The 9,709-nt window shown below is 40.6% G+C and overlaps 1 pseudogene; it reads left to right on the top strand.

The window, feature by feature from the left end:
• Nucleotides 1-5,870: 5,870 nt before the first annotated feature.
• On the top strand, nucleotides 5,871-8,229 carry LOC146643136 (Ig kappa-b4 chain C region pseudogene; annotated as a pseudogene).
• Nucleotides 8,230-9,709: the final 1,480 nt, after the last annotated feature.

The following is a 9,709-nucleotide window of genomic DNA, read 5'->3' as shown; positions in this document are numbered from 1 at the left end:
TTGTTATATTTTACAACTTGGATTAATATAAAAATCTTTAATGAGCAAAAACAACATTTTTTTTCTTTGTGGACCTTCCAGCTACGTCTTTTCATCTGAACTTATTGTTATAAATGTAGAAACTAAGAATGAGTCAGACTGATGGGCTGCAGAGAACATCAGTCATCTAAAAATAATGTTAATGTGTTAAACATCTGGAGCCAGTGTTGTGTCTGTATTCTGTGACTCATTAAACATTTATGTTTTTATTCGGGGACACCACTTCATTTCTTTTTTCATGTTACTAACAACGTATTCAATAAGTTTATGAATGTTAAACTGTGAGTGCACACAAATGAACTTCCACAGTAAATATTAAAGTAATCGTTCCTCCCAGTCTTTTAGTTTGTTCTGCAGCTGTTGCTTCAGATCAGTTCCTCTTCAGCTGAGAGGTTTTTGTACGACAGATTTTCACTGTGTAAACAGAGTGTTTGTTTTTGAGCCTCAAATTTATGTTTAGATTATTTAAATTAAACTTTATTTTTATGTTGAGCTGTATGATATTTATTGATTTTATTTTCATATATTTTAACATAAAGGTCTTATTTTACTGATAACTGTTAAAATTTAACAAATCATAGATGATATTATGGTGGTTCTAGTATGGAATGGAGGTCAAAGGTCACAATGAGTTTTCTCTATAATTATTCGACTTGTTGAACATGTTGACTGATTTTTACTTAATTTTTAGGGAAAAGAGAAAAAGAAACTATTTTTAGATTGGAAGCAAATGTGTGTGTGTGTGTGTGTGTGTGTGTGTGTGTGTGTGTGTGTGTGTCCTCAGTGAACTGTATCAGTCTCTGCAGTATCTTCCAGCTGCAGCAGTCACTTCAGTTTCTGTTCAGTCTGACTGAGGGAGGTTTTTGTACGACTGTTTTTCACTGTGTGAACACCCACTGACTGTTGATGCGGTGATAACTCTGACAGTAATAAACTGCTGCATCTTCAGCCTGGACTCCACTGATGGTCAGAGTGAAGTCAGAGTTTGATCCACTGCCTGTAAAACGAGCTGGAATCCCTGATACTCGAGTGCTAGCATAGTAAATGAGCAGTTTAGGAACTCCTCCATCTTTCTGTTGGTACCAGGCTAAATAGCTGTTGCCATAAACATCCTGACTGGTCGTACACTTGATGCTCACAGATCCTCCCACAGCAGAGCTCACTGCTCCAGGCTGAGTCACTGTGATCTGTCCTCTGGACTCTGAGGACACAGAGACAAAAACATAAAGCAGCTTCATGGTTTTGTGGGCTTCATTTCAGAGGGACAGATGTTGATAGAGGAGAGGAGTTTGATTCTCTGGACTTTACCTGTGAAGCAGCAGCAGAGGAGAGTCCAGATGAGGACGCAGATCAAAGTCATGTTTTTGATGAGGAGGATTTCTGTGGCTTCTGTTGTGATGAAGGACAGCTGTCAGTCATCCAGTGTTCAACTCTCAGGACTATAAACTCTCCCAGAGCACTGGAGCATGGTGCTGCTGATGCAAAGTGCCTCTATGGAAATCATCTGACTGACTCCAGCAGAGACTTGGATCAGTCTGATTTCTATCAGTGGATCAATCACTTCATGATAATATTGACCAACAGTCTCCAATTAGACGCATTTGTGTTGAAATTGTTCCTTTGTGAATGTCTGTTATTTAAACCCACTTAATTTTTCTACAACATTATGGTTTTCATACCACTTTAAAGCGCCTTAAAGTTAAACATTTTCCACTTTATAGTTTTACAAAATGACAGAGAAAACTGAAGAAAACTATTTTCTGTCACGGGGTGCCGAGGCAGGCCGTGTGGATTAATAACGGACCCAAGATGCAGACTGCTTAAGTGGAGGGTGAGCTTTATTTACAACCGGAGAAGTACAACAATAAAGGGTGGCGAGAAACAGAACGGTAAAAAACTCTAAACTGGGAAAACTAAACTAAACACAAAACCAGAAGACGAGCGAGGGTACCTTGCAGGGAGAATGACCAGGAAGCCGGAGGAATAAACACAGAATGGCGGAGGGGAAATAACGCAGACGAACCAGCAACTACCATGACAGAAGACACAACTTAAATACACTCAGAGAACACAGGGAGATTACACACAGGTGGGGAACACAGCTGGGAGTGATTATCGTGACGAGACTAGGGAGGCAAACTGAAAACACTCACATAAGACGCAGACCTTCACAATAAAACAGGAAACACATACACGCAATGACATAACACACCAACTTAACACAGACTGGGGGACACAGAACATAGGAACATGAACCATGAAACAGAAGAGTACAAACACCCAAGGTAACCAAAACCACAGAATACTAATAGGCTAAACATAAACACGGAGTCGCAGACTCCGGACCATGACATTTTCAGCAAATTGGATAAAATCAGTACTGTCACTATTATTAAATGAGATCATTTAATTTATGATCATTAGATCATTGAGGGTCACGCGATTATTTTTAAATTCATGACTCACTGTCTTCCTTAGATTTGATTGAACACAAGTTTGACATTTTATCGATTTCAGAGTCAGAGAGCTGATCAGTGAGTTTGTATCACTGTGGTGGACTTTTGGTGGAGCAACAGGCTGGAAGTGAACTGTTAGTAGATTTGAGTCACTCAAAGAACTAAATTCTGTACTTTTATTGATTCATTTTAAAACCCTGATGCTGCTGCTACATTTTGTTGAACTTTACTAATTATATATTCTGACTCTTGGATGTGTTACATTTTGTCTTCAGACAGAGTAATATCTTCTTCACTTCTTCTTTTGTCTCCCTGAAAATGTTTCAGTAGAACTTTTGTCTCTAAAGCAAATATTGTTGGAAGTTTTTCAATTTCAGAGATAATATATTTTACATTTTGTGCTCCCTTTGTCAAAGGTTTACTTTTGCATAGCAGAAACAAAAGCACTTAATCAGCATGTTGTCCGAGTTTAACTAATTTAATGAGTTTTCCTTTTTTTTAAAATTTAATTTCTGTCATTGACGAGAGGCCCTCCAAGAACATAAATCTCCACCAAGGCAGCTCATTCTACTGGAAGTATTTACTTTGAAGGAAATAGTTTTGTATTTTTTTCTTTCTATATTTTGTTTTCTTGGTTTTTAAAATAAATACATTTTAAGAAGTTTGGAGTGCTGTAGAAGTCAGATAAGGGTAGAATGATGGATTTTTACACAGACATTGTATTATTCCTTTATATAGGAGCAGATTGTCAGGGGCCTGGGAGAGTCTCGCCATGTTTGGTCATGACACTGCTCCCAGGCGGGGTCCTCTCCAGTTTTCCTTACAGCCGCACCTTTTCACAGTCAGAGGCATTTCATAGAGTGACAAGTTTTCTCGTCATATTTACATCAGGGACATGAGCTCCATGTCAGGAACCAGTCACACGCAGGTGACAGGGACAGAGAAGAATTTGATGTTTCAGACATGATCACCTGCACAAAGCCTGCACAACCTGATCCTAAGGCTAGCCCGGATAGATTTGAAAACGGCCTTTTCTTCTGAAAATGCTCCGCGTCCACACTAGCGTTTTCAGTCGTTTTCACAGAGTTGTGCGTCCACATTGAAAACGTTCCAGTCCTGCGCAAAAGCGAGTGAGAATTAAAGAATTTGAAGAAAAGCTATCTGGAGCATGTACAAACTGATATTAATCTTTTTTTAGTGCTGTCAAAATTGAGAGCAATCAAAACAACTGCTGTATAATGCCCTCTGCTATCTTTGTTTAATTGGTCACATGACTGCATCGCATGACTAAAATGCGTCATCGTTTTAGAAAGTCGACGTTTTAGAGTGTCCACACTGCGACGGGACAGCTCCGTTTTGAAATGTATGCGTTTTCGAGAGCGTTCTCAAAACTCTCAAAGCCGAAGTTTATAGTAGTGCAGAAGCGAATGTGTGTTGTCGTTTCAACAATAACGATTCACAACTTTTCCTTGGTTGCATAACAGTGTACAAGGGGGGCTTATTTTCCACTGTGCCAAAGTTTATTCAAATCAGTCAACAAGTGTGACCCAGCCTTTGTCCGTGTAGGCTTTAGAAATTTAGGGAAAAGGCTATCTTCAGGTTCTCAGGACATGCAAAAAGTCAGTTACATATCCATGCCATTAACATCTTTGCTCAAAAAGAGAATACTGTTGTCACAAACAAGGATGCAGTGGACTCGAGAGCAGACTCAATTGCTCGAACTATGTACAATTTATTTGAAGGAAAAAGGTACTTAAACAAGGCTGGGTCTAACAGAAACTATTCGCAGGAACTGAAGGAGACCAGAGGACGGGAAAACAGACGTGGAACACAAAGAGAACACGGGCGGGAACTTCTGCAAACACAGGAAAGAGGTTTTACTGATCTGGTAAACAATTAAAGGGCTGAGGTGAGTGGTACTAGTGGAGAGTCTTGTGCTTACTTGAAAACACCGACTATTAGGCAGAGGAGGGGTTGCCGTGGGAGCATCCCAGGGATGGCTGAGAATGTGGGGAAGCTGGTCCAGGTTCCAGGGTGTCCAGGGGAGAGGGATCCACCGTTGAAGTACGGGCTGGAGGGCAGGCTGAGGAGAAGGTGAGTGTGTAGTCCTAGGGTTCTAGGCAGACTGGAGAACAGAGTGGAAACAGAGCACGACGGGTGATGTATCTGGAGAACACAGGAGACGGAGAACACATTTACCCACGGTCCAGACAAACAGAGTCCAAACACAGTGGAGGCTAGTTTACCACTAGTGGTAGCAGGACGAACTGGCGAGGAGTGGCAGGCAGCGCTGGCTTGAAAACCCTCCAGATGGAGGCCCAGAAATTGGAAGCAGGTGATGAGCTGGCCAACTCCACCCCAGGGGACGGGCAACAGGAACCTGGACCACACCCGACCAGACACTCCCACGGCATATGACAACTGTAGCTTCACAGCTTTCTTCAGCTGTTGCCAGATAAAAGGAGGAAGCAAGTTATGGATTATTGAAGACTGTAGGCTCCATCAAATACTTAGCTTGGCAAGGTTTAGCTCTACGACTCAAGACTCAAGAAGTTTATTGTCATTTCGTATGGTGTTACCCGGGCTGAAACAAAATACTGTTTCTCACCAGCCTCTACAGTGCAATAAACAATACAGTTTAAAAAGAATACGTTTAAAAAAGAGCAGCAATAAATAATAAAAAAGGCAGTAATAAACTGCAACAATATAGATAGGGATAAATAACATAAAATCTAAATTCTAAAACAAACTCATTCAGGTAGGTAGCAGCAGTCCTTTCACAGAAGGTCATGTAGGTGTAGTTGTTGGTATAGTTTATTGGTGTCAATACATTGATATAAATGATTGAATAGAAAAAACAAATAAGCAGAGTTGCCATGTGGAATTTTTGCCATCTGGCAATAATTTCATTTGGCATTAATAAAGTATTCTGATTCTGATTCTGAATACAGCAGTGGAGAGCCGACAGGCAAACATTCCGGTGGGCCTCTGGCATTTAAAACAAATCTATTTATTTATTTAGAGAAAAAGAAGAAGAAGGTTGAACTTTTTTGATGTCAATAAAAAAAGTTAATAAAGGCCGGCACATGGATGTGGAGAGAAATGCAGATTCAATCACAGGAAGTCAGGATAAAGTTCACTCAGAAGCTTTATTATGCAACACAATAATGAACAATGGCACTGGAGACGATTTCTTAGTGTGGGGATCACAAAAGTGAAGGTTTTGGCAGGTGGAGTGGGGGTCGCTCCAGTGGGAGTGATGTTGGCTGAGTGAGCTGGATGGATGAGTGTACTGAGCTCAACATGATTAATCCAGTGATGAAGAACAGTTGAAGGCAGGAGAGCAGACAGGTGATGAAATGTGAGTCTGTGAACATGAAGCAGCGTGAGCATGACCTGCGTACAGGTCGGTATGCAAACTGCTGATAATGTGACTGGTGGATCTGAGAAGCTCCTGAGAGCACAAGGAGAACAAGGAAAGGTAAACACAGCACGAGACGTAAAGGCAGCCTGTTACTAACATGTTTTGAGCAGACGGACCAGCAAAGAAGAGATGCTGATGCTGGTCTTAAACACTGCCGCTTGTCCTGGATCACAATCAGGTGACAGAGACATCATGGAAAAACACAGCCAGCTCCCCCTGACCATGACACTTTTAATGCCCATTTATAGAAAGTCATTTCTTGAACTGCTGGATCAGTGTTTTATTTATAAATACCTGCTCCAAAACCACGGAGGTCAGGCAGAGAGACACTCTGAAAATGAAGGACAAAAACATTATTATCCATCCTGAACTTGTTTTGTCATCTGAGTTCAGGAAGTTGTTCTCAGGTCACCGTTACCTTGAACCTCAGTGTAGAACAAACAGAAACTTCAAATCCTTCATTCCCTCAGCTGTTAGATTCCTGAACGCTGACAGGAGTCGTTTAGATGAATGTTTCTGTGATTCTTCATTTTCAGACATTTACCCTTCATATTCTGTTTATTTATTTCGAACATTTTTGTTCATTTTGATGCATTTATTTACTTTTTCCTTGACCTCATTGCTTGTTTATCTCTGCCTTGACGTGCAACAGTGCTCGTGATTATTGTTTAAAGACTGTAGGCTGTGTGAGTTTGACCATGTGAGCAGGTAGTGTGGGAAAGCTGCAAACAAACTTTGGAATTAATAAAATTATCTGAACTGTGAATCTAATTTTAAAAATGCAATTTATAAAAGCATGTTGCACTGTTTCTTTTTTATTTTTATAACATTATGCAAACAGTGAATGATTTTGTTGAGTTTGTTTGTCTCAGAGTCAGAGAGCCGTGTCTCTCTACAGTCAGAGGTTTTTGTACAGCGCCTCAATGAGTTTGTATCACTGTGGTACACGTTCGGTGGAGGAACCAGACTGGATGTTAACTGTAAGTACATTTCACTCATTTATGAAGCTCAAACTGGTATCATTAAGGTTCATTTCATTTCCTTCTACATAAATACTTCATGTTTCTCATAAATATAAAATCTAATATCAGTGTAAATTTTGAATTCAGACTAAAATCGTCTTGTGCATTTATTTTTACTGGAAATTAAACTTTCAAAAGTTTTTTTTTTTTCTTGAAGAAAAGTAGAAAACGTTTATATATTTTACATTCTCATAAAAGTTTTGTCTTCAACCTTTTGCTGCAAACTAAAATTAATAGTTCTTAAAGATTTAACATTATTAACGACACATTAACAGTTTGCTGTCTGAGGGTTGATGATTTTATGAATTTTAATGTGTGAGTAAGTACAGTTATCTTTATTGTTCCCTAATAGAGCAAAAAAAGGTCTATGCTTTTTTCTGTTTTACATACAATTGTTTATGACAAGTTTATGAGAAAAATCTGACATGTTAATTTCTGTTTGTTTTCTAATTATAAAACTAATAAATAATACAAACATAACGCACACGAGAACATCAGAAGTCAAAGAAACGCTTTAATATTTTTGTCTTTGGTACTGAAACTCGTCTGTTGCCATGGTTCAGTAGTGAAGCCTGTCTGTTTCTATGGTTACCAATCTCAGATAGAGAAGTGAAACAGCTGAAGAGCAGTTTCAACTCCCAGTTTCTCTAACATCTCTCTCTCTCTCTCTGCAGTGGGTCGAGTCCCCCCCTCCCTAACCGTGCTGGCGCCCTCTAGTGAGGAGCTGCAGCAGGGGAAGGCTACAGTCATGTGTGTGGCCAACAAGGGCTTCCCCTCAGACTGGAGGCTGTCCTGGAAGGTGGATGGAAGAAGCAGCAGTGGAGAGGAGAGCAGGAGACCCGGGGCGCTGCAGAATGACGGCCACTACAGCTGGAGCAGCACCCTGAGGCTCCCTGCAGACCAGTGGGAGAAGGTGGGCTCTGTGACCTGTGAGGCCACCCAGGGCTCCCACACTCCGCTCTCAGAGACTCTGATGACAGACCAGTGTTCCCAGTCCTGAGCTGACTCACTGGGACTCTGATACTGGCTTTAGTCTGCAGCTTCTCTCAGTCTGCTCCCTCTGTGTCTGTATTGCTTTGATAGTTTTCATGTTTTCATGCTTGTGGCACTGTTGATGGTTTTAATACTTCAAATAAAAACTGAGGTCTTCAAATAGTGGTTTTCATGTGTTTCCATTCAGCTGCTCTTCTGTCTGATAATCATCCTTCAGGTTCAGCAGTGATGCTTCCATACACTGAAAATCTCTGCTTCAGTAACTTTGACTGAGAGAATCACATGTGCTGTATCACATCAGAGTGTAAATGTAAAAAAATGAAAACAACTAAAAAAAAGAAAAAGCAATAAGTTAAAAATAGAATCACAGCCAACAGCTGCTACCTGTTATAAATAGTTTTAAAGTCTTTTGCAGCTGCATTATTTTCCATCATGTGGGATTTTGTGATGATCTTTGCTGTTGGGTGTAGAAGAAGTAGAAAACATGGTGACAGATTATTGTAACCTGCATGTGACCCGTGATGAGACCCGTCCTGGTTTTCTTCAAAGTCAGAATTGATAAAATAACCCAAAGAAAAACGAAACTTTCTTTATCAACATAGGAGACACTAAAAATGTCTCTTTCAGAACATCAGTGCAGGTTAAAAAGTGTAAATGTCAGAATAATTTATGTCACAAAGATGAAGTTAAAGACTTGATGAACTAAACTTTAAATCTTCAGATCAAATCATGTGAAATATTTCTGTGACCAAGAATGTAGCTGAGCAATCTACATACATACATATATCAGTACTGCAGTTTACTAAAATATTCTCATTTAATAACTACTTCCCAGTTTGAATATTTACAGGAGAGTTTCTTCATCACAGATCTGACTCACAGTATCAACTGTTTTGTGTTCCACATGTTCTTCTGTGCGAGCTCGTCAGGATGGACACAAGTCTGATGTTTTGAGTCAAACCCACATAAACATTACTGTGTGTGTGTGTGTGTGTGTGTGTGTGTGTGTGTGTGTGTGTGTGTGTGTCCTCAGTGAACTGTATCAGTCTCTGCAGTATCTTCCAGCTGCAGCAGTCACTTCAGTTCCTGTTCAGTCTGACTGAGGGAGGTTTTTGTACGACTGTTTTTCACTGTGTGAACACCCACTGACTGTTAGGATAGTGAAAACTCTGACAGTAATAAACTGCTGCATCTTCAGCCTGAACTCCACTGATGGTCAGAGTGAAGTCAGAGTTTGATCCACTGCCTGTAAAACGAGCTGGAATCCCTGATTGTCGATTGCTAGCAACATAAATGAGCAGTTTAGGAACTCCTCCATCTTTCTGTTGGTACCAGGCTAAACGGTTGGAGCTATAAACATTCTGACTGGTCGTACACTTGATGCTCACAGTTCCTCCCACAGCAGAGCTCACTGCTCCAGGCTGAGTCACTGTGATCTGTCCTCTGGACTCTGAGGACACAGAGACAAAAACATAAAGCAGCTTCATGGTTTTGTGGGCTTCATTTCAGAGGGACAGATGTTGATAGAGGAGAGGAGTTTGATTCTCTGGACTTTACCTGTGAAGCAGCAGCAGAGGAGAGTCCAGATGAGGACGCAGATCAAAGTCATGTTTTTGATGAGGAGGATTTCTGTGGCTTCTGTTGTGATGAAGGACAGCTGTCAGTCATCCAGTGTTCAACTCTCAGGACTATAAACTCTCCCAGAGCACTGGAGCATGGTGCTGCTGATGCAAAGTGCCTCTCTATGGAAATCATCTGACTCTAACAGGGACTTG

The sequence above is a fragment of the Rhamphochromis longiceps genome, linkage group LG22 (assembly GCF_057381845.1).
Source record: "Rhamphochromis longiceps isolate RC_006_pf linkage group LG22, R_longiceps_female_GT1.1, whole genome shotgun sequence".
Classification (NCBI taxonomy): Eukaryota; Metazoa; Chordata; class Actinopteri; order Cichliformes; family Cichlidae; genus Rhamphochromis; species Rhamphochromis longiceps.
The sequence above is the reverse complement of the archived record's forward strand: the minus strand, read 5'-3'. Positions and strand labels throughout refer to the sequence as shown.